At 39.4% G+C, this 22453-nt stretch overlaps 1 protein-coding gene across 15 annotated transcripts in view; it reads left to right on the top strand.

The window, feature by feature from the left end:
- The window catches only part of ZBTB20 (zinc finger and BTB domain containing 20), a 448287-nt gene that overhangs the window by 392792 nt on the left and 33042 nt on the right, over nucleotides 1–22453 (top strand). For 13 of the 15 annotated variants that reach the window (XM_059838030.1, XM_059838029.1, XM_059838028.1 and 10 more), the window contains one exon: nucleotides 20407–20503. The exons of the other annotated variants lie outside the window; for them this stretch is intronic. The gene's annotated coding sequence lies outside the window, so the exon portion shown is untranslated. The remainder of the gene's footprint in view (nucleotides 1–20406; nucleotides 20504–22453) is intronic. 15 annotated transcript variants of the gene reach the window in all.

The raw sequence follows: 22453 nt of genomic DNA, 5'->3' as shown, positions 1-22453 counted from the left end.
ACCACATCTCTTATTTTAGTAGGAGCTGAGTCGACATAAAATAGAGATTAGGTTTCTAATACCTAATACATTCTGAGCCAGGAAAAAAAAATCTTTGCACCTTTTGGATGTCAAGATATACAATAACAGTATTTTGAAATTAGGATCTACTTACATTTGACTGTCTTTTATTTCTCTGGTCTCAGAAATCCTGAACTTGTCAGAGACGTAGATGCTTTCTGAATATAGAAGCATGGTGTTGTTTGCATTAGTATTTGGGAGGTGTCGTAACACGATCTTTCTTATTGTGGATCCTACTATGATTATCTCTGTGGGAGATAGTTTGAAAACTTCAGCTCATATACTGAGCAAGTGCTTGTTTGCATAGAATTTAATATTTTTGTGCTTTTTGGATTACACTGACTTCTAGATCATTCTCAGGCATAATCTCAGAGATACTTTTTGACCTTTGAGGGGCTTTAGGGGGTTTGGTTGCCTTCTTAACATCTGAATTAGCCTGATTAGCTCTGCCATTGATTCTCTTCCATGCCTTGTCTCACTGGTTACAGTGGTGCACCTTCCTTGGGGAAAGTCCAATATTGCTTTCATGTGGGGAAGAGCCCTATCTATTTTCCCAGGCTTGGGTGGAGGCTATGTAAACTGAGGAGAGGAGAGCCAAGATTGTTTCTGTGAGCTGAGAGGCTTTTTTTTAATGTTGGTATGAGGCAAAGTCAGACTGTTCCTTGTATATGATTTTTAGGCAACATTTGCATGCACACATGAAACTTTTAGGTAGGCTTATTTTATAAATCTTAGTAAATTTTAACAATCCCTTTGCACTTAAAGAAAGTTGTCAGAAGTATTGTCAAAGTGATAAAAATCACACCACTTTAGGCAGTTTGAGTCACTAGTGACTGCAATGTTATGCTTGGTGTTTAGAAAAGCTCTCAACTGTCAGTCATATCAGCAATACACATAGGGGTAGGAGTGCTGGTTTGGACAGGCTGGAGGGAAGTCCTACTTCAGATCAGTCCTACTGAAGATCCTTATCCCCTCGGTAAGGACTCACATGATGAACTCTAAAATTAGCTTGCACTTAGGGGAGTGAGCATCATTGTATTTCATCCTCATATTTAAGTGTTTTCCTAGCCAGAATGGATGTTGGAAGTGACTGTCAGCTGCTTGTAAGGCCCTCTGTGACATTCGTGGGGCTTTAGGAAGCTGCCCTGTGGAAGCTGGGGTAAGCCATGAATTACTACAGGAATCTTGTAAGTGTAGAGGTCAGGTTATCCATGCACATCAGCCGGAAAATAAACACCCATTCCGCAGCCACCTTTGTCACAAGACTCCTCAGCACGAGGCAGATGCATGGTGGGCTTGTCTTCTGTCAGGCTCAGCAGGAATTCCTTCTGTTCTCTAAAAAAACCTATATTTGGCTCTGCAGATGGACAGGTTTCCATTAGTTATCAGGGACCTGCAGAAAGCTAATAAGAGAACGGGCTGTGGTTGGTCAATACATGGACTTCAGAGACAAAACCAATTGAATAAATTTCCCTCTTTGGCTGCTCAGATTTGCCAACATATTGTACAACTCTCCCACTCAGCACAGATGCTTGTAGAGTCAAGCTACAAACAGTGATCACCAATCTTTCTTTAAATCATGAATTTTTGCAGGGACTGGGGACTAATTTTTTAGTCATTTTTTACCTAGGCAATGGCCTGGATTGTAATGAGAATACCTTATCTGATATTGCTTCTGAATCACTGTTGCATTGGACCTCCAGCCTTGGGGTATGATTTGCAATACAATCAGTACTGCATTTATGTTTACCATTTTTTGTGCAGGAAGTACCATTGCTGGTACAACCAGCTTAACTTCTTCCTGGATGTATCTTAATGCTGAATTTGGAGTTTGTCTCCTGAACGTAGAGCAAGGGGAAAGTTTTCTGGATGTCTTGACCAGTGAGAAGAGTTAGCAGAAGTATAACTCAGATGCCAATATGATCTTTGTATAGTGTCACCTGAAACCTTGTGAGATGTTCTCCCTTCACATCGTGGGAGGAACCAACAGTCAGCAGTGCTGTACTCGTGAGACCGTGGGCTGAGTGAAGAGTCAGGAAGATGCTGCAGTGTCAGGAAGGTGCTGCCTTGTCAGGACTACAAGGCAGCATAAAATCTGAATTGGCCCCTCCTATGTAAGGCCAGAGAGGAATTAAACCACTTAGTGTCTCTGGTTCAAAGAAGGTTGTCTTTTTTCCCCTTGCTTCCAGAAAATATAAAGCCAGACGCCACTCAAATGAAGATATCACTAACCTAATTTTCTCTTTGATAACAGGACTGCTGCAAAGACAGACTTTGTTCTTCTTGCTGAAAACTGTCAATAAAAAGTTTATTTCTCTGTCTCTACTTTCCCCTTGCTTCTCACGCATAAGGTCTTTACTTTCCAGTTAAAAAAAAAAATAAGGATTATTTCCAGTGCAGGGAAAAATCAGTCAGGATCTGATTCATTTGATGTAGTAACTTTGATGTCTCAGGTTTAGCTGGTGGTTTTCCGGTCTGCACTCCTTGCTGCTGGGGAGGTTATGGATAGGAAGCGACAGCAATGTTTCATCTCACTATGTCCAGACACTTGCACTCCCTTCACTGCCATCCCCTGCATGTCTCTGTCATACTTTTTGTCTGTGTGTGCAGCTTTTTGCAGTGTTTCCATACACAGGTAAGTGGAGTGTTATTTTTTTCTTTTATAGGCTTATATCCATAGCTCAATAGTATGGAAGAGCGCAAAGCTCACTCTGTCTGTTGTTTACTTTCTTAGGATACTTTCTAGAGAGACAAGTTCCCCTTTTGCACACTCAGGTTTCTGGATTTTTGACACAAGCATTTACCTTTCCATAGACTAGCCAACTCATGATTCAGGAGGTCACATATGCTTTTAAGTCATTTCCCCCAACTCCATTCTCATATCTTGTTGCCTGATCCATATATAATGCTCTCTTTTTATGCATTGGATTATCCACACCATGTGGATATTCCTCTTTGGAAACCTAATGCTAAAAGCCATTTCCTCAACGTGGTAGGTTTTACTCCTTGCTGTTTTACTTCTTTCTTCATATACAACTCTGCCTAATTCACAGGCTTATCCAATGAACATGAATTAAGTCTCCTTCTGGTTTACCATCTTCTAATCTACCAAAATGTGTTTCATGGTTTTCCTTATTTTTATGGATGGTTTTTAGACCAGGAAAACACCGTGTACCTTGGAGTCATCATCATCAAACTGGAAAAACAATCAAAACCTGCTCAGCCCATCTCCCCAGGGCCAATGAAGGATGTGTGAATTGCATGTCTAGTGTTTTGTCTAGGTCAGTTTTAAATACACGGTCAAACTTCAGTTCCTTCCCTGAGGAGACTACTTTTCAGGTTTATAATATTTTTCTCCTTGGAATTTCAGCTTCACATTACTGGTCTTAATTTTTTCCATATATCTTCATATTATTAGCTACCTGCTTTTTTTGTTTGTTTGGTTTGTTTTTTTTTGTTTTGGTTTGTTTTGTTTTTGTCATTTACACCTTTCAATTATACGCAGCTTGTTTTCATGCCTTTGCCCTCATCTGATAGTCACTGGCATGTAACCAGGCTATTGGAGTTGTAGCTCTTAATTTCCTTCCCTAATAGCTCAGTCTTTCCATGACACTAGTTGCTTATGAGGCTCTTCTCTGAACTGTCTCCAATCACACTGATGAGGAGGTTCCCAGAAACAAATGTCATATTCCAGGTGCTTTCACCTCAGAGCAGAGACAGAGAGACTATTGCTGTATCTTGCTGTTATGTGATGTGATTACTTAGCTTTTAATGGTGATGATTTGTCTTGACTTTTCTCTGTGTGTTCAGTCTAGACTGTGGCCATTGTCTGTGCTTCTTTGAAAGATTCTCTTTGGATGCCTCCAGGCCTGTTCCATTGATCTGAATTGTTCATTTTCCTTTCAGGCTCCTTCAGCCCCTTTCCTCCCTCTTTTTCCTCTAGTGTAGCTGTCACAAAGCTCAGTATAATCCTCTCAGGGTTGGTGTGTTTCAAATACTTCAGTTAACAGTTCAGCTCCACCTGATTTTGGAGCCAATCCTATGGGGCCAGGATTTCTGAGGCTACTTGTTCCGACGTGTAGGAAATGCTGGCACTCACCTTTAGCTAGCTAAGTCTATCCAAGCCTTCTCTGAAAATTTTCATGCCAGTAATAAATCTTCATTAGACTAGGTTTTAAAGTAACTTACACACTCAGTGTGGGCACTTCCCAGTTTTTGGATGACTTGAGCCTAAATATTTCACTTCTGTTGTTTATCTGTACAACTATATGGAAAGAACCAAAGAGAAGTGCTATGTTGAGATACTCTGGAATTTTGAAGGTGTTTGTATTCCAGTACAATTTTTGCCTTGGCACTTCCTGTTAAAAGAACGGATGTCATCTTAAGGCAAACAAATAATCTGAGCAGCTTCTTAAAATGTATGAAATGTCAAAGTCAAGGCTTCATTTTTCTCCAATGCTCTCCACCAGGTAAACCTACTTTGTCCACCTGTCAATTGCATATTTTGATCCTTGTTATGCTTACAAATGTGGGGGTGTTTCTTTGTTATCATATTGCTCATTCCTGAAATATTTACTCTTGACATGCATATATGCAGATAAAAAAAAAAAAAAACTTAAGCATTTTCATATGCCCAGAGTACTTTGGGTTCGTGTTTAGCTCTGGGTAGCAGCGCTACTTGTGACCTTTGTGGTCACTGCAGTGTCTTGACCTCTGTGCGAATTGTAGCTTGGTATTGAAAAGGCAGAATTTATGTCCTCACTAGTGAATCCTGTTCAGGATAACATAAGAAAAAGATGCATACCTCTCCACTGTCTGGTAACTTTGATAGTGCAAGATAAGAAAAATATGCAGAATACAGTAGAAGGCACCATGAGCTGTAAACAAGCTGCTATAAATATATTTGTGTTGAAATACATATTGAGTTCTCTCTGTGCTGTAGCTGAACATGGTTATGCTGTTCTTTTTGGGCTGGTAACACATCACTGCTGAGGGGTTTTGGTAGATATATTCCTAGTCAGTGAATTGATTTTAGCAGTTCTGTTTTTTGGGTTCTTTCTTAACTCTTACTAGAGACAGAAGTTGCAGCAGATATTGATGAATCTATTTGATTGTGCAAGTCTGATTCATGGCATTTTAGTATTTTCTGTTTGTCATTTATGTCTAAGTAAAAGAGTTTGGAAAAGTTGAATCAAAGTTGTATCAAAGTTATATCAAATCAGAATAATTGTTTTGTTTTTATAATTCTCTTCATTTTAGTGTTCTTATTTTGGATCTCTCTTTCTTTCTAATACCTAGTTCACTCCATTCAGGCCTATTCCACCATATCTACTAGAACAAAACTGAAAATTTTTAGAAAGCCAGGCCTATTTTAAACACAAGCAAAACAGGCTGGTGCCTGAGCCTGTGTATTGGTGGAACAGAGAGACCAAATGGTTGGTGGCCGAAGTCTTAGAGTGTTGTGGTTTCTTGCCTGAACTGCTGTGTCAAGAGTCTGTGTGAGTAGACAACTCTCCAAGAAGTCGTAACTCCTCATCTCCCTTCCCATCAGGCCAGCAGTGTGGTGTTACCTCGCAGGGAATGGGCACATGTACACAGCATTGCAAGGCTGCAGCCAGCCAGGGCTCCCTCTCACCATTTAGATTATTATGCTTTCTAGGGCAACTTCTGTGCCCATTTGGCTGGGAAGGTTTACTCTTCCTTTTGAAATAAAATGCAAAAAAGGACCTTATTTGTTCTCTTCCTGTGATTTGATGAGGTGGTTGAGTTGTGGAATTTCTTTTTCGAATATTCCCCAAATCTTCACATTCCTTTTTGTCTTTCCTGCCATTTAATGGTTTGTACATAAAAAACTTAAAGTGTTTGCTCAACACCCATAAATTAAGATGCATGGGAAGTTGATCTATCATTATCTTGATTGGTCTTACATAGAAGCTGAAGCACAGAGCACAGAAATATCTTTCTCAAGGCCAAGCATGGATTCCCCAGAAGAGGTGTAAGTAGGACCAGATTTCCTGATTCCTAATGCTGTTCTTTAAAATAAATAGAATTCCCTTTTAACTTGTGAGGATGTTCTTTGATGGCATCTGTGTTCATATTTATAAAATTTTTATTTTACTTTTTGATCTTACATTTTATTATTAGTAGTAGTAGTAGTAGTGGTGGTGGTGGTGGTGGTGGTGGTGGTTGTTGCTGTTGCCAGCTCTAAACAATTTCTATTTTCATTTTGGCAGTCACGAGTTTTCCATCAAATTGGTGGAACCATCACTTGCTAAACTTCTTCATAGCATTACAATTGATGAGATTGAGTTGACGCTGCTTTGACTCTTCTTTTTTAACTTTATTATTTCTCTTTTAATAAAGGAAAATCAAACTGATATGTTCCACATTTACACCTATACTTTCTTTTACTTGGTATGATTGATGGCTCTGTTCCTTACTACTCCTTTTCTATTATCACGTGTATCCATTTGCAGTGAAATACCCATCTATCTTCACTGTTGTATTTTCACACTGCAGTCAAAAATCTCATTGCCTCTCAGGCACCCATTGCAAAACCTTTTTTTTTCCGTCCTTTCCTGGAGATTTGTGTGGCAGCTCAGTCCTGCTGCAGATTAAAACCTTTGCCTCTTTTTTCCTTACTCATGCCATGAAGTCATAGCTGTCTGTGATATCACAGTGGGCTGCCCTTGTGATATCTGAAGGAGAGGATTATAGCTAGGTTAACAAAGCAGTGGCAGGACTGGAATGGTAAAGGTGTTTATCATACCATAAAGCATCTTGGTAATTAGAAATTTAAGCACAGACGTTTCCTGTTTTTTGAGGGAGAGCTTGAATTTTATCTGCTTTTCTCTCATGCTTCATCAAGGAAGCTCACATTTATAAAGCAAGAGGAATTGAAGCTGCACTTTGTTTTTCTCACTGTAAGAGGGAAGAGAAAAATGTGCAGGCAGGCTAAGTCTATAACATTGATTTGTGACCAACAAAGGAAATGTCTGCTTATAGGACACAAATCAATGTGACCAGACTGTGAAAGTGCAAACAGAGATGTGAGAAAATTATTTGATCGTTAGTCTTCCTTTTGAAAAGACAGAGGACCAAATTCTGCTCTCATTTATGAGGATGTGACTTCCATGAAAACCAGAGGAGACTTGCCAATGTAATTATGAACAAAATTTTATATGCTGTCCTTCTGATGGATGGAGGTGTAAGGCATTAGAGTCGGGAAGGGGGCTAGGCAGGAAGGGAAGAATGCTGTAGTAAAGAGGATATGAACCAGGTTTTGCTGTTAATGAACAGTAGACACAAAAAACATATTGATGTTCCCTCCCATGCAGAGGTGACTGGTATGAACTGTGCACCTCCTTAATTCAGCTGAAATCATGGAAGTTTTCATTAACCTGAGTATTTCTTGCCACAGGCTGAGATATTTTCTTGGAGACAGACTCGTCTCCTGAGAATTATCTAATCTTGCAGATTCTAGACTACAGGGTTCATTATCTAGGAAAACCCTATGATAACAATAAAACCACTGTATTTTGAAAGCAGGAAGAAAATTTGATGGTCTAAGTCCTTTTGGCCTATGAAAAGCAATAGATACTGATTTGGAAGTGAACCTCTTTATTCTTCCATGGCTAGTCTTTACAAAGACAATGTGCTTTCTAGTTGGGGGATTTTGTTTCCCCTGGAGCTGTTTGCACCCCCAGATTTACCCTGTAGAATGACAGAATTGGTTGTTTCCATGCAAAATCAGTTTCTGAAGCTGTAGGTTTACTGCATAGTGGAGCTCGGTCATAAAACCATATCAAAACCACTGTAGTTCTGTAACAGAAAGTGTTGATCTAGAATAAATTCACAAGCCAATTTGAATGTTTTCAGAACAAATGGATTATCTTTATGTGGCAGGCTGGATGTTAGATCAGGTGTCACCTGTCTGCACCACTGTGACTTCAGGCTGGATTAGGTATCATCTGCTCTCTTGCAGCAACACAAACTCCTGCTAATTTAACAGTAACGTGATCGTGTGCCCGTGCCCAAACCAGGTCAGATCTACACTGATGACTGAGCTGAGTCTGTTCATTAGTGAGGAAACTCATCTCGACTTAAGTTTCAGAAACACCCCCAAGTGGAGGCAAACTACCTCCTTTAGCTGCACACCCCACTTTAGTCAAGGCTACAGCCTCTCTTCAGCAGTTCCCTGCTTTTGCACAGGTACTGGGATTTCCCCATATGTCTCCATCCAATTCCATTAGTGCAGTCACTGGAAAGAGAAAGGCCAGCACATACATACATGCACAGTTTTAAAAGCTTGGGACTCATTTGGAGAGGCAGATATTTTTATTCTGATTAAACTGCTCTTAATTCCTGGGGATATTGTTTTATTTATGCCATAATACAAGATTAAATCAGGCCATGGCTTCCCAACAGACAAACAAAGCGAGTCTAAACAAATTATATTTTTGAAAGCTTGTGGAATAAGAATAATTTTGAATCTAATATGCATTAAAGTGACATTAAAAAACAAACAAACAAAAAAAACCTTACATTCATTACAAGGTAAACTCCCCTTTACAGAAGGAGGCGCAACAAGTTCCACCATTTTACTTTGTAAACTGAAAAATGTCTGCTTTTTGATTTTTCTGAACTACTTTTGGCCTTTTGAGATGGAGGCAAAACTCTCCCTGGCTCTTGCCCCCAGCTCTCACATGTAGTGAATATCTCCCCTTGGGTGCTCTTTGTGTTGTGATATCTTGAAATAAGTGTCTTTCTGTCAGGTATTGCTCTTATATAATACATGTTGTCATCTGGAGTGAGGCACAGTTGTGCATATTTAGGTGGTTTGCTTTGTAATGCGTCGTTACAAGTGACCGAAAACATGGTACAGGAAGTTGTTTATGTGCTTTTTTTTCCTCGCTTATGCAACTCCCAAGCAGAAAATGTTCTTGAGAGCAGATGGTACAGAAAAGTCAATTGCAAGTTCCATTTTCCAGATGCATAGATGTTTCATGTCTTCTTGAAGCCAGTTCAGATGGCTTTGGAAACTTGAGTCTAACTTTTGCTTAACCCTTTACTGGGTAACCAGTTAAATTGTTTCCTACTGAAGTTTCAGTCCTAATAAAAATAGCCTGACTGCACAAGATCGATTGTATTCTTAGATGCTTAGCTGGAATCTGGGACATGGTGTTATAATCAGCAATTAAAATATTAATACTGTTCTTCTATCAAAAATGCTGCAAGTTCAGCATCTGATGCATGTTCTGTGGTTTCCATTCATTTCTCTCTTTCAACTTTCCAAAGAATGCACTGTAACACATAGGGGCCAATATCTGAATTTCTTACTGCTTGACAAAGGGATTACTAGATAGTGAAGGCAAATTAATTTGACTTCCTACAGAGAAGGTAAGAACTTCTTACCCTAGGGCAGTAACACAGTCAGCTCATGACTGCATGATACTGATAAACTACAGTTTACAACTCAGTAGGTTTCTTGCTTGATTTAGTTTTTTTCACTTGCTCAGGTCTTTGGACTTTTCACTACAGTCTTATTGCTGCTGAACTGAAGGCTTTTATTTGATAACAAATAAAAGTATCAGTCCAATTTTTTTCCCCATTGCACCCACAGGAATCTGTGGGAGATCAGATGAGTATTGTAGACTAACTTAGTGGGAGGGCATCCATGAAAGTCGATCTGCAGTTGTTGGCCAGACCAGTCACTTTGTGAGTTCAAACACAGTCTAGGTTTAGTTTAGATCTGACTTTACTATAAGGTGATTTGTAGATCCAGGGATTCATAAGAAGTAAGACGCTTGATCCTATAATAACAATACCAAGTTGTCAGTTGTTGTCCATAGATCCCGAGAAAATAGAAAGTAGGATTTCTCCAAAGATACTGCCTGGCATGCAGTATGACATGCCTTGGTCAGAGGTATGCAAAGAACCAGAGTCTGAACATCTGATCCACTGAGTTTTGATGTTTTCTAGTACTCTTAACAAACTTTCAAGAAAGATTATCTGAGCTAAGAAAGATAATAGATTTAGAAATAAAAGCTGAAGAACATTTTTAATTATGTCGCCACCTAAGTTTTTAGCTGTTTCTTCACACGTGCTCTATTCACACACTGTGAAAAGATGAACCTAAACTGAACTCTCAAAGCTGAACAAATTCAGAAGTGAACTGACTTTTCAAATCCCTGGCTCCAAGGCATCTCTTAAAATGAGAGAATACAGGTGTTTGGGATGACTGCAATCTCTCTGTTATGTTGGTAATAGCAAATAATTCAAGTTTAGATGCCCAGAAATGGTGATTAATGGTAACAGAGATCAGAAGGAACTCGGTTTTTTTGGCAAACCTTATGAAATAGTCTAGAACCACTCCATTTGCAAAGAGGCTCCCGAGGGAAGTGGTCCAACATCAATCCCTTCAGAGTTCAGGAAGTGTCTGGACAGTGGTCAGTTATATGATTTAGTTGTAGATAGTCATGCAAGGATGACCTCCTACTGAATGAAAGTTCAGAACTTTGTGACACCAGAGTAATCTTCAGAAACTCCTTCCTTCTCAAGACCACTCATGGATTACAAAAAGAATAATATTTTCAATTTATAGAGAAGTTTCATCTGGAGACCTCATTATTGATTTGCAGCATTATCTATTAGCCTTGCAGTAATGAGGGAGTTGCATATTGTCATTTACTTTTTCAAGGGGGAAACTGAGAGGTGTAAAAACAAGGCTTTCTCAGAACTATGAGAAGTACTTTATTAAAATTTGGGCATTCGCTAAGAGACAGGAGAGTTAACACCTAGAAAGACTTGAGCTTTCAGGACAGGATCCAATCACAGCCTTCACCATTCAATGTTCTCTCAAAACCAAACAGAGCTGTTGGGAGTTTTTTTCACTCCTTCTTGCTGCTTGGCCTGAGAAGCAAATTGCACATACCAGACTGGCTTCTCAAGACAGTAAGTGAAAATGGCATTTTAAAATAATAGTTGCCATGTCCTGCAGCTCAGAACTGTCATACTGCATGTGAAAAGCTCACTCCTTACCAGAAACAAGGCGCAGAAAGTAATAGGAATATGTGTGTGTGTGCATGTGGATGTGTCTGGGTCTGGGACAGAGAATCCCTACCTGGGAATGGCTTGCTATTATTAGACATGCAGTTACCAGGGGTTATGTAAGACAATTGGAGCTCTGTTTTCTAACAGAGATGTGATTCATGCTTCTTGTAGTAACAGTAGCCACCTCCAAAGGAGACAGAAAGCAGACACAGACAAAAGGCTGAAGAAATCAATGCTGGCTGAACACAGCTATCTTCATGATACCTTCTGCTTGCAAACAGACTTCAGGTTTTCAGCTGTGGAGGCTGATGCTAATTCCAAAGAGTTCTGGAGTTACTGAGCTGGTACATCCGCATTGGTGGTGTTTGCAGGGTTGAAGCAGCAGGAGCTGTGAGGGGTGACAGTATTGGGCACACTTTGCCATGTTCCCCATAATGTCTCTGGTGTTCTGCAGGAGGCTAAGGGAGCTGTGAGCATAAGTATCACTCCTGCTCTGTTTTCTCAGTTACTCCTGCTGGGAAAGACTGGAACCAAAACAACTTTTGGCTCCTCTACAATTAACACTTCTACAGACATTTTTATAGTAATGTGGAGGGAGAGTCGAGACCTGGAGTAGCTTTGAACTTCTGCCAGCACCCTTCATTAGAGCAAATTGTGAAAACTGATTGAACTAGAACAGCTCTAAGCTCCCCTGCAGCTAAGATTCCTGATCCATCTCCTATGGTACTTCTTGCCGATCATGGCAGAAATCAGAATATCTGCAAGAGCCCTGATAATTTTGTTCATCTGAGCCATTTTCTTATAAGATTTTCTGTCACAAAATAGCAGGAGTAAGGTAGCTGCCAGATTGTCTACAATCAAAAACTCAAATCACCTCCTCACAGAATTTCTTTTCTGATAAGAAAAAATGTTGAGTTGAGACACTGGTGCAGTGCTTATTTACTAAGTCGCTTTCCAGAAATAAAATGTGGAGAAGTTGTTATCAGGTCCCCTCAAGTCACTGCCATTCCCTACCATGCCTCCTCTTGGAATACTGTGGATCTCCTATAAAATTTTGTTTCAGCATCATCTCAACCATTCTGCATAGTAACTTCTGCTGTCAAGGAAGACGCTGAAGATTTGCAAATGGTCTTTTTAGCACTCAGGAGACAGCCCTCCTACGTTAGCAGAACTTATCCAACAACAGAGCCAACTGCCTTCAGTTTCATTCAAAAAAGTTTTGAAATGACCAGAGAAGAGGCCTCTAAAAGCCACAGAAGAGAGCTGAATACTGAATTAAGATAAATCCCAAGAGTATCATTTGCTAATACTGAAGTAAGAATAACAATTATTGCTATGTTTTTTTTCCTTAATGCATCATGCTGCATATACTGCACAGAAGTCACTTCAGCTACTATTAATGTTAGTAATCACTCTCTATCAGCCACACCACATAGAGTTTTAAGAAAATAGTGAAAAATAACTCAGAATGCCTTAAAATGGCATTGTAGTCATATCCTGACTCTGTGTTTTCCTGGCACAGGGTGTTTAAAATCCAGATCTGAATAACGCAACTGGCACTGACATCTCTACATTTCAGGCATACTTAAGAAAAATCCTGGTTTGATGCAAATGATACATAACTTTAAAAAGCAAATAATTATCACAAATATATATCACACTTCGGGACACTGCTGTCAGTGACTTGACATTTCAAATGATGAGTTTCACAAATGCGTATAACCATCAGATTTGATTGAGCAATGTTTTAGAATAATTCACATGCTCATCTAGAACTTTTTTCATTGTGTTTTGGCACTGAAGCATGAAACAGGAAATCTACAGTGGTTTTCTCTTTGCTTGTGAGGAAGCAAGTGCTTTGATCAGTTCTATGTACTCCAAGGCTGTAGTCAGTTATTCCTCAATGGATAATGAAACCAAAGCCCAGAGTGACTCGGTTTCTCTGTGGATCCCGTGTGATATTTTATATATAGTTTTTGACATAAATCAAACAAGCTTTCATTTGTACAGTTTGGGGCCAGAGGCAGCAAACACACAGGAAGAATGGTATGAGAAAACACGTTTGTGGTGCTTTTTACCTAGTCTTTTCACTGTGTTGGTTACCGACTCTTTAAAGAATGACTGGAAAGGGAAATCTTCAGAGATGGAGACAGTCATCCAAAACAAACCAAACCAAACCAAACCAAACCAAACCAAAACAAAACAAAAAAATTAAAAATAATTTTAATTTTTTCATAACTGACAGTAACACAATTGTTTAGCTCAGCATTTGGGCAGTGGTGGTAAAAATGTTAAAACTTAAGGAAAAGATTCCTTGTGTCAGCCTTCACCCCTCAGAATCCATGCAAATGTGATTTTAATATAAATTTTCCTCTAGTAAAGGCAGATAAAAAATCATGCAAGCATGCTCATCTCCTTATAAAACAAGTCACATAATAAAAGCTCAGGGAGAGGAAGGAATTCTATCACAAAAATTCTAAGGCTTTTTTGGGAGGAAGGAGGGTGCTCAGTTTTTCTGTTTATCTGTTTGATAACCTGGCTCTTGGTGCTTGAGAAAACCAGATGTATCAGAGAAACTTTTATTTCTTTTTTTGCCTCGAAGGGGATAGTCCTGTGACAAATGGGTCAAATCTATTGAAATTTATAGCTGAAATTTCCACTGTCCTACATGGAATTCTACCTTTAATTAGTGTAAACAGTATCTCATAGTTTCTGCAAGCAACAAGCCATGAAAAACACAGTATTTAATTACTTTTATCACTTACCATTTTGTATCACGTTCCATATTCATGAAAGGGTACTTCCAGCTTGTGATTGAGATCATCTTTCAGCATAAGAACCACAAGCTCAGTGGCCAGACACTGATGCATCAAGTGCTGTACCACTGTGACGAGGAAAGATGGGGGTAGGGCAGAACCAGTGTCAATGGTGTAAATCTTGATTAAATTGTTAGGTGCTGAGATTACACAGTCCCTGCACCTTGGTGAAAATACATTGCCTGTTTGAAAACCTGGTTACTGAAACAGGGAGATCTATTCTTTGAGGACATTCAGTACTTTCTACAATTCACCAGTATCTATGGGACTAAAGGGTTTCAGGGTTTGTACCAAAGTATTTGTAAGGACAGCATTTAATGAAACCAAAGCAACGTGTAGGGGAAGAAACTCAGCTCATTTTCTTCGTATGCTTTCATTGTTTTTGTTCTTCCTGAAAAATAATGTCCTTTCAGATTTCGTTTGACATCTCCATGATGTTGAACAGATTCGGCGAAATCACCAATATTTTGACAGGGTTCCTTGGCAATGAAATGTTCATGAAGCTCATCTGTCATGAGCTAATCTGGCTCATCTAGCCAAAGCAGTAGCTTAGGCGGATATATTACTGTAACAATTTAATTTCTACACATTTTCTCCGTCTCTGGTGATTGCAGTGATGGCAATTCATATTTCAGCTTCAGAAACATTGGTATTAATTGCAGCACAACTATACCTTTAGTTTTGTGAGAATCTTGCTTAAGGCAGCAAGGCAGCGTTGTGTTGTCCGCCTTCTTGTTAACAAGACAATATTCTGATTGCACTGGCCATCCTGAGTGTTCAGGGCTTCAAAACCTGAACCTCTTACTTGCTCCCCTCCCATGAACCGTTTTGAGTTTCATGCCATAATGCTCGTGCCTTATGAACCTACAGCATCAGCACATAAATGCCTGAGGCTGTTTACACCCTCAAACTGCTTCTATTAATACTATCTGTAGAAAAGTAGCACTCAAGATTCAACAACACTGGCAGTATACAAGCACTACCCACAAATCAGTCTGTTCCCGAGAAAGGTTATGTAGGTGCAGTTCCATTGAGCATAGATGATTTACTCCATATTCCACACCAATAAAATTAGGACTTTATCTGTTTGCCTCTGTCACACCCCACTTTAATGAACTGCTTTGAAAAGTACGTGGTTGTAGTCAGCATTCAGATACAACTGTGAAGGCTCCAAAGTAGGAATACACAGAATTCCGTGTTTTATACCCAGCAATGTTCTGCCAGAATAAGATAATTTTAAAATAATGATCATTCATATAACTCTATATACATACATAAATACATGGTTACTTCTATGTATATATCTGTGTATGTGTACAGTACTGTTTCTTCTTGTTACCATATGTGGAAAGTGCTCTGACACACTGCTATGGTTCAGTCTGGCATCAAAGATTTTTGTATTCATTTAAACCACTAGCTGCATGTTCCTGTAGGGATTTTGGTGACCTGCTCCTGCTCTGATTAGGCCTACCAACTACTTACATTTAGTTTCCTCTTCCAAGTAGAAGTTACCTTCATTTCAAATCCAGCGTGCAAAGTCCAGACAGTTGCTTAACATTGCCAAGCATGGTTTTATCCTGCTCTGCCCCCTGCAAGGAGCAGCCAAGAGAGCAGCACACGTTCTGCTTGGGCACCTGCCACACCCACAGGTGTGGAATTTACACACCCAACACACACTGAGCATGATGAGGTCTTCATTAGTGGAAAATAGGCAGCACTCAGAGTTAGATCTTAAATGAGAGAGAATGTTCTGTGCTTAGGCCTTGTACCACTGCCCCAGGTAGGAAGGGATTTGGCAGGGGAAGTGGAAAGTCAGAAGAAGAAGAGTCAGCCTTTTCGACCTGAACTCTTAGGCATGGTTAGCTGTTACACTGAGAGTACTGCTTGCAAATAGAAAGAAATATCAGAAGAATCAACAGAACAAAAGTAAGACCTCAAAAATGCCTATTCCAAGTGCCAAAATCAAACTTAAGAATTGCAGCTTAAGAGCAGTGAAATTCTATAGTATCAGATAAAAGGCCCTGAGAGAAGGGAAAAGAAACAGATGCAGACAGGTAGTAGAGGTCCTCTGAGTGAAAAAGTGGGAACATAATGTAGACTTTCCTACAATGCAGACTTTCCTGCTATTCTGGATTTCAGTAAGTACCTCTGGGACTTCAGGGAGAGATTTTTTTTCTCAAGTGCTATTGCAAACATGTCCCTGTGGGAAATTGGCCTTTACCAGGCTAGAGCAGTACAGCCTCTTTAAACAGTCTTTCTGTAAATGTCTAATCCATTAACAAATTAATTTCTGATTTTTAGGCCATACTGATAGTGGACATACAGCATTCCCAGTCGAATACAGAAATTAGCCATTTCCTCTTGGAAATAAAGCCCTGACTACTGTGAAAAAATCCATGCTAATGGCCTTCTCATAACATGTCCTGTGTTGCTAAATTTTTGTCGTTTTTTTAACACAAGTTCTGGCCTCTGCTTAAACAGTGGCTTTTATATCTCAGTCTGTCTTGATCTCTGAGACACTGGAGTTAGATATCTACCTATAGGTATCCAATGGCCTAACCTTGTTCATACAATGTAAATGCCATAGTCAGTCCTAGTCAGACAATGTACTTTCTCCTTATAAACAGTAAAATATATCTGGAATAACCCACTTTATGCAGAAAGTTGATTCTTGAATCGTGTTCATTGATGGCTAACACTGCTGTTTTCATCTCCTCCTTCTTGTTGTGGCCTTAAGAATTTAATCCAAAATCTTACTCCCAGAGAGAAAAAGTGATCAAAAAGAATTGAATTCGGCCCAGTCTGAAAATATATTATGACTGTGAAAGCATCAATTAAAACTCAACCCACCTGACTCAGGAGAGCTGTACAATATGTGCATTAAGATCAGACATGCTAACTTCCGAGGCACTAGCGAGTTACTTTCCATTGCCTCATGATAGACAGCACTGTTCCCGCACAGTAAATAAGAGTAATCGGAAATCAGCTCACAAGAAGCTCATCTTTTAATTTTTTCATTACTAGGGATCAGAGGAAAGGCAGAAGGAAGCATTCTTATGATATATCAGGGGAAAGACTGTTGCAAGAATAAAATAAATAGCAGTTAACTAAAAACTTGAGTCTGCTTGATTGGGAATCACTAAAAAAAAGTAAGAGAAGATTGTGATACCAGGTCTCAAGCAAAGAGAAGGAGCTATTTTGCTGATTGTCCCTTGCTGGTCAGACATAGGAGTGTTCCTAACAAGCGGGGAATACTCAATGTGTTTGATGGTGTCTCTGAGCAGACAGAAGTACATTCAGGGGGAGAGACAGAAATATCCTACAGGGAACTAACCTAGAAAAAGCCAGTTTCAGGACCAAGCAACCGCAGTAAGATGATGTTTATAATATTTAAGTCATCTGTAAAGGAAATATGATGGTGTGTTGTGTAAAGAGCAGAGTCGGGACAATGCTTGCTTCTGTGTGCTTTAGGTAATACAATATGACAAACCACATCAGATCAATGGTGCTGGTTAATGAACAGCCCTGGAAAGGTAGCTAACAAGAGATGAAAGGGTCAAGACACAAATTTCAGGAGGGAGAAGGAGGATCAGTGCCTCAGAATATAGAGAAATGGTCCAGGAGCCCATTAATCATCAGCATTATTATGTAAAGCACCACATTTTCTCCTGACTTTATGCCCATTGCAACGGTACTGAAGTCAGTATAAAAGTGACCTAAAGTGTACATCTTAAATCACGATCTGTAGCACATCACTACTCTCATAAAATGGACCTTCCTTAATAAAAACACTGATATAATTAATGTTCCTCACACCCTCTAAATTACCAGATAAAACTTGGAAAGAGCAAGGTGGAATAATAGTGAGCATGTATAAAATGCCCAAGCTACTATCATTAGTGGGAATATTTAAATAATAAAGTCTGCATTCCTGGAATGCATTCATGTAGAACATTTATCCTCCAAAATCTTAATTAAGCACACATTACCCCATGGAACAGAAATATAATGCTTTCCTTTTCTGGATAGAGGAGCCCAGGTACACAGGGGAGAAGTTACTTAACTCAGTGTCGCACATCCCACTCCTCTGTTGTCCTGCTTCTCTCTCTTTTTGCCCAATCTTCTTATGGTCAAAGATCCTTTTCTTCTAATTTTTCCAAAGTTAAATTATGTCTTTTACAAAATTTGGAGTATTTCATTCTCTGTTGCAATACTAGTGTCTTAAGAAGTACCATCAGCTTTGTTGATTTTATGTACTTAAAAAGTGCCTAACAACTGCTGAGGATCTCAGTGCTTTATGCTCATCACACTGGAAGAAAGAGAGATATCTTCCCAGGCCATAGCAAAAAAACATGGAGAAAAATGAAGATATTTTAAGTGTTGCCTTTCACAGAGATTTCTGAGCCCATATTTTGTAGACTTCCAACAGCCCATCTCTAACAACTTGTCTGCTTGACCCTTGTTGGGAAGCCAGATTGAGTGCTAGGCAGTGCTACAAGAGAGAGCCACTTGGATTGGGATCCCAGAGATTGGAAGAGCAATAATGACACAAAAAGAGAGGTGACAAAATATGCAGGATTAGTACATGCAGTTCTTAGGCTTCTCTCATGTGAAATTAGGAGTGAACAGGAGTTCTGCTGAAGTAAAGACTAAAGACCTGATCCTGTGCTTTTTCTGCTTCTAGTACAAGTTAAAAATGCATGTTAGCTGAAGTACTAGGCAGTCTCTAAGGCACGTGGGATTTATGCCTTAAAAAGGTGAGCAATAGCCAGATAAAAGACAGACTGATGTGTGCAAAGTGGATGTAAGAAGCAAGGTCAGCGTTAACAGAACAGGTGGGGCGTATATGGAGGTGGGAAAGAGAGCTTGAAAGTAAGCCATGCTGAGCGTTAGCAAGGACTTAAATCTACAGAATCCTTGGGCGTTACTGCACCTTTGAAATTCAATCCTTGGTTCTGGTCAAAATTGTCACTGTTTTATGTAACTCTTTCAAACTAATCTGATGCATGTGATTCCTCTTCCAAGCCCTGGTGAAACTCAGAGGTTCAGGCTAAGTTGTAGATTGTGTGTGTGTGTGTGTGTGTATTTGAATTTACTTAATTTGCAATTCAAAGCAGACTCCAAGAGGGGAGAACCTAAAAAAAACTGGAATCAAAGAAATTTTTTTCTTGAACCCCTGTAAAATGTAGCTGCCAGGTTCCATGTAGCCTGTTGAAATCAGAATTTAGTATATATCCCAGTCACTAAGAAACACCAGCATTACAAAATGTGTGAATTGAACATAAAACTGAATGTATATTTTGTGAAGTACATTATTATAGTGTCATCAAAAATCACTTATTGGGTCTGTTAGTGCTTATTGGAGTGTTCCTGCTGCACAAACAGCAGGGTCTTTTTGTGTTGCATTTTCAGACATAAATTCCACCTTGCACAGTGACATTAGCTACCTGTGAAGTAACAATTACATCTTTTACCATTTTTCATCCACCTTCTTGATTTCTTTGATAAAACAAATATTTGCTTTTCTGGTCTGCTCAGAGTAGGCAAGATCATTTTTTCATGGAAGTGGCACCAGTGGCTTTACTGTGGACAGGACTGAATATGCTGACATCTCAAGACTTCTTTGCATAAGTGAAGTGAGCAGGATTTAATTCTGTCCCTGGATGTCAACTTCAGACATACTCCCAATATACCCACAGTGAGCTACCAAAGGATAATGAGAAGCTAGCAAAGGAGGAGTTCTCTTAGTCTAGAGAGGGATTCAAGTCTCCCAGAAACTTAGATCTGGATGGGGAAATCACCATCTAATAAATATTGGACCAAAGGTTTTTTTGTGGATCCCTTCCCATCTCAGTCCATTGGTTCCAGCTATGTCTTCATCTCAGAAGGTTTCAGCAATAAAACTGCTGCTGAGCTGAACCTTTCCTGCAAGACTGGCAATAAGTTACTTCCCTGGTGTCACCGCAGTAGACCAGGTGGCTGATGAGAGAAAAGTGGGGTTTCTGCTTTGATACCATGCTTTTTGTGATGTAAAGACAGCAAAAGACATGAAGGAGGATTCTTTCCTTCCTTTTCCTGCCTTTTAATCCTGAGGAAGTGTTTATTGCTGCTCGGAACAGGACTGGCCTTGTTGTTCTGATGAGATGCACTTGAGTGCCAAGTTTGTGCTAGCTCTCCATCAGTGCTCCGTGCTCATGCCATTGGAGATCCTGCTGGTAGCCCTTTGGTGGCCAGTCCTCCCTCTGCTCCTTGCTTCACTGGATTAGGTTGCATGGGCAGACTGGGGTAACTGGGGACTGACTCTGTGGTCATTTGCAGCCAGGGCTGGAGGGATTGAAGCGGGAATTCAGCACTACCAGGCTGCAGCCAGCTGTACTCACAGCACAGAATGCCAGTTAGAGTTGTAGCAAGTTTTCTTGCTCTCAGTAAATAATTATTATTTCCCCCTGACCTTTCCTTCTGATTCTTCCTGGTACAGACACAGCCTCTCTCTGTTCCCTGCCCCAATGAACGTCTGCACTAGGTCCAAGGTTTGGAGTAATTTACCTGAAGAGTGATACCTTTTGGAAACCACTGTAAGTATATTTTATCTCTTATAAAAGACTTCTTGTTCAGCAAAATAAGACATCTTACAAAAACAAAAACAAACTGCAGCACCTGTGAGCCTTACTGATGAGGGTAAACTAAGTTTTTCTTTTGAAATTTGCAAGAAAATATGTGGGCAAAAAGTATGTCAGAAAAAAACTGTTAAATATTTAAGTCATAGCCTCACAGCATAGTTCAGCAATAGCTGGTTTGATCTGCTTGTATTTTTTACTTTGGCAGGTTCTCCCTACTTGCTTCTCTAGTTCATGCTGTTCTAGTTGGTTCATCAATGTTTATCTTTGCAGTGTTTATCTTCTTTTTTATTCTTATTACTTTTTAATGAGACACCTTTCCTCTCATTGGTGTTTCAGGCAATACAGATAGGCAATCTACTGCAAGTTCTTGAAGGTTTACACTGTTCTTTCAGGGCCCTGAGACATTTATGACTTAAGACCATTACAATTTGGTAGATTTGGCTGGATTACATAGGTAAAGTTGCCTGAGAGAATTCTGACTGCATTGTGGTTTTATTATGCTCTGAAATGACCATTTGCCTGATATTTGTATTTTCTCCCCCATAAATATAATATAATATTAATATAATAATATAATAATTAATTATAATTAATATATAATATATAATTATAATTAATATTATAATTAATATAATAATATGAATATAATAGTTTTGAATTCTTTTGATCAATTCTCAGTAATTGTCAGTATTGTAACAGTGTTAGCATAGCTGAGATGCCCTGATATTACAAGTGAGGCAAGCTCTGTAGTCAGGACCCAACTCTCATGAGACTTGTGGTTTAGATGGAATAAATAGACAAATTTTGGGCTGTATAAACCCTACCTCAGGCCTGAAAAGGACCAAGCAAATTTCAATGTTACTTTAACTTAATCTTCTGAATTTAATTTAATTATGTTAATCAGTCTCTTGTAAGGGATTTTGGAGTTTATTTTACTTTTCTGTGTTGATTAAATTTTCCAGGCTTTTATTGCACTAGAACATTGGGTCTCTCTTGTCAGTTTTCCGTGCCTCCCATTTTTGCTTTGCAGTGTTGTGTTGGGATTTCTCTTTCATATTACATTTTATGGTGATGTTTTCAGGAGTTTGTGTTTTCCATTGTATGACACAAACTTGCAATCAGAGATTTTAAACAAACTGCCAGTCATGTAGCTGCAACAGCATGAAGATCAATGTGGCTGCAAAATCATCAGAGAAGCTGTGTGAATATTCAGGCAGTCAGCCTGTGCAGGACTTTTAACTACTGAAGCGACACTTCTGGCAGGAAACCTGTCATGGTTCAGGTGATTTAAAGGGAGCCTGTCTTGGGAAGCTTCACCCTCAGCTCTGGCACTCAGTGTGCCCTGAATTTTAGGGTGAGGTCTCTGGGCAGATTTTAGTAGGGTTTTGTTGTTCTTTCAGCCCTATTTTTTTTATATCTAGTGATTTTACTCATCTCTCTCTTTACTTTGTCAGTTTCTAAATATGTATTGTCAATGTCATGTCTGGAAGAGACACAACACTGGCAGTGATAAACACTGATATCAGGAGCTGTGTTAGTCGCATACAGGCAGAGGAAGAATGTGCAGCAGAACACTCAGGGAAAATATTGCTTAAAATCAGACGTGAACTTTTTTCACACTCTTATTTTTAGGATTTGAAAAGCTGGAGGTTTTGTCTTTTATTGTTTTTTTGTTTGTCTGTTTTGGTTTTTTTTTTCCAATTCTATACAGCCCCTGTGAATTTCTAAGGTTACAAACTAACTGTGCACCAGTAAGTTAAGCACAGTGCTTGGACCCTACAGGCATCTCTGACCTGAGGGCACTTAGTATAAGGTGATGCCATAGCTGTGAAGAGGCGAAATAATGCCTGGAACATGGGTGGGCAGACTCAGCCAGCAGCACCACTTACAACAACATCAGCAACC

The sequence above is a fragment of the Haemorhous mexicanus genome, chromosome 2, assembly GCF_027477595.1.
Source record: "Haemorhous mexicanus isolate bHaeMex1 chromosome 2, bHaeMex1.pri, whole genome shotgun sequence".
NCBI classification, from domain to species: Eukaryota; Metazoa; Chordata; class Aves; order Passeriformes; family Fringillidae; genus Haemorhous; species Haemorhous mexicanus.
This window is presented reverse-complemented; position numbering and strand designations above follow the sequence as displayed.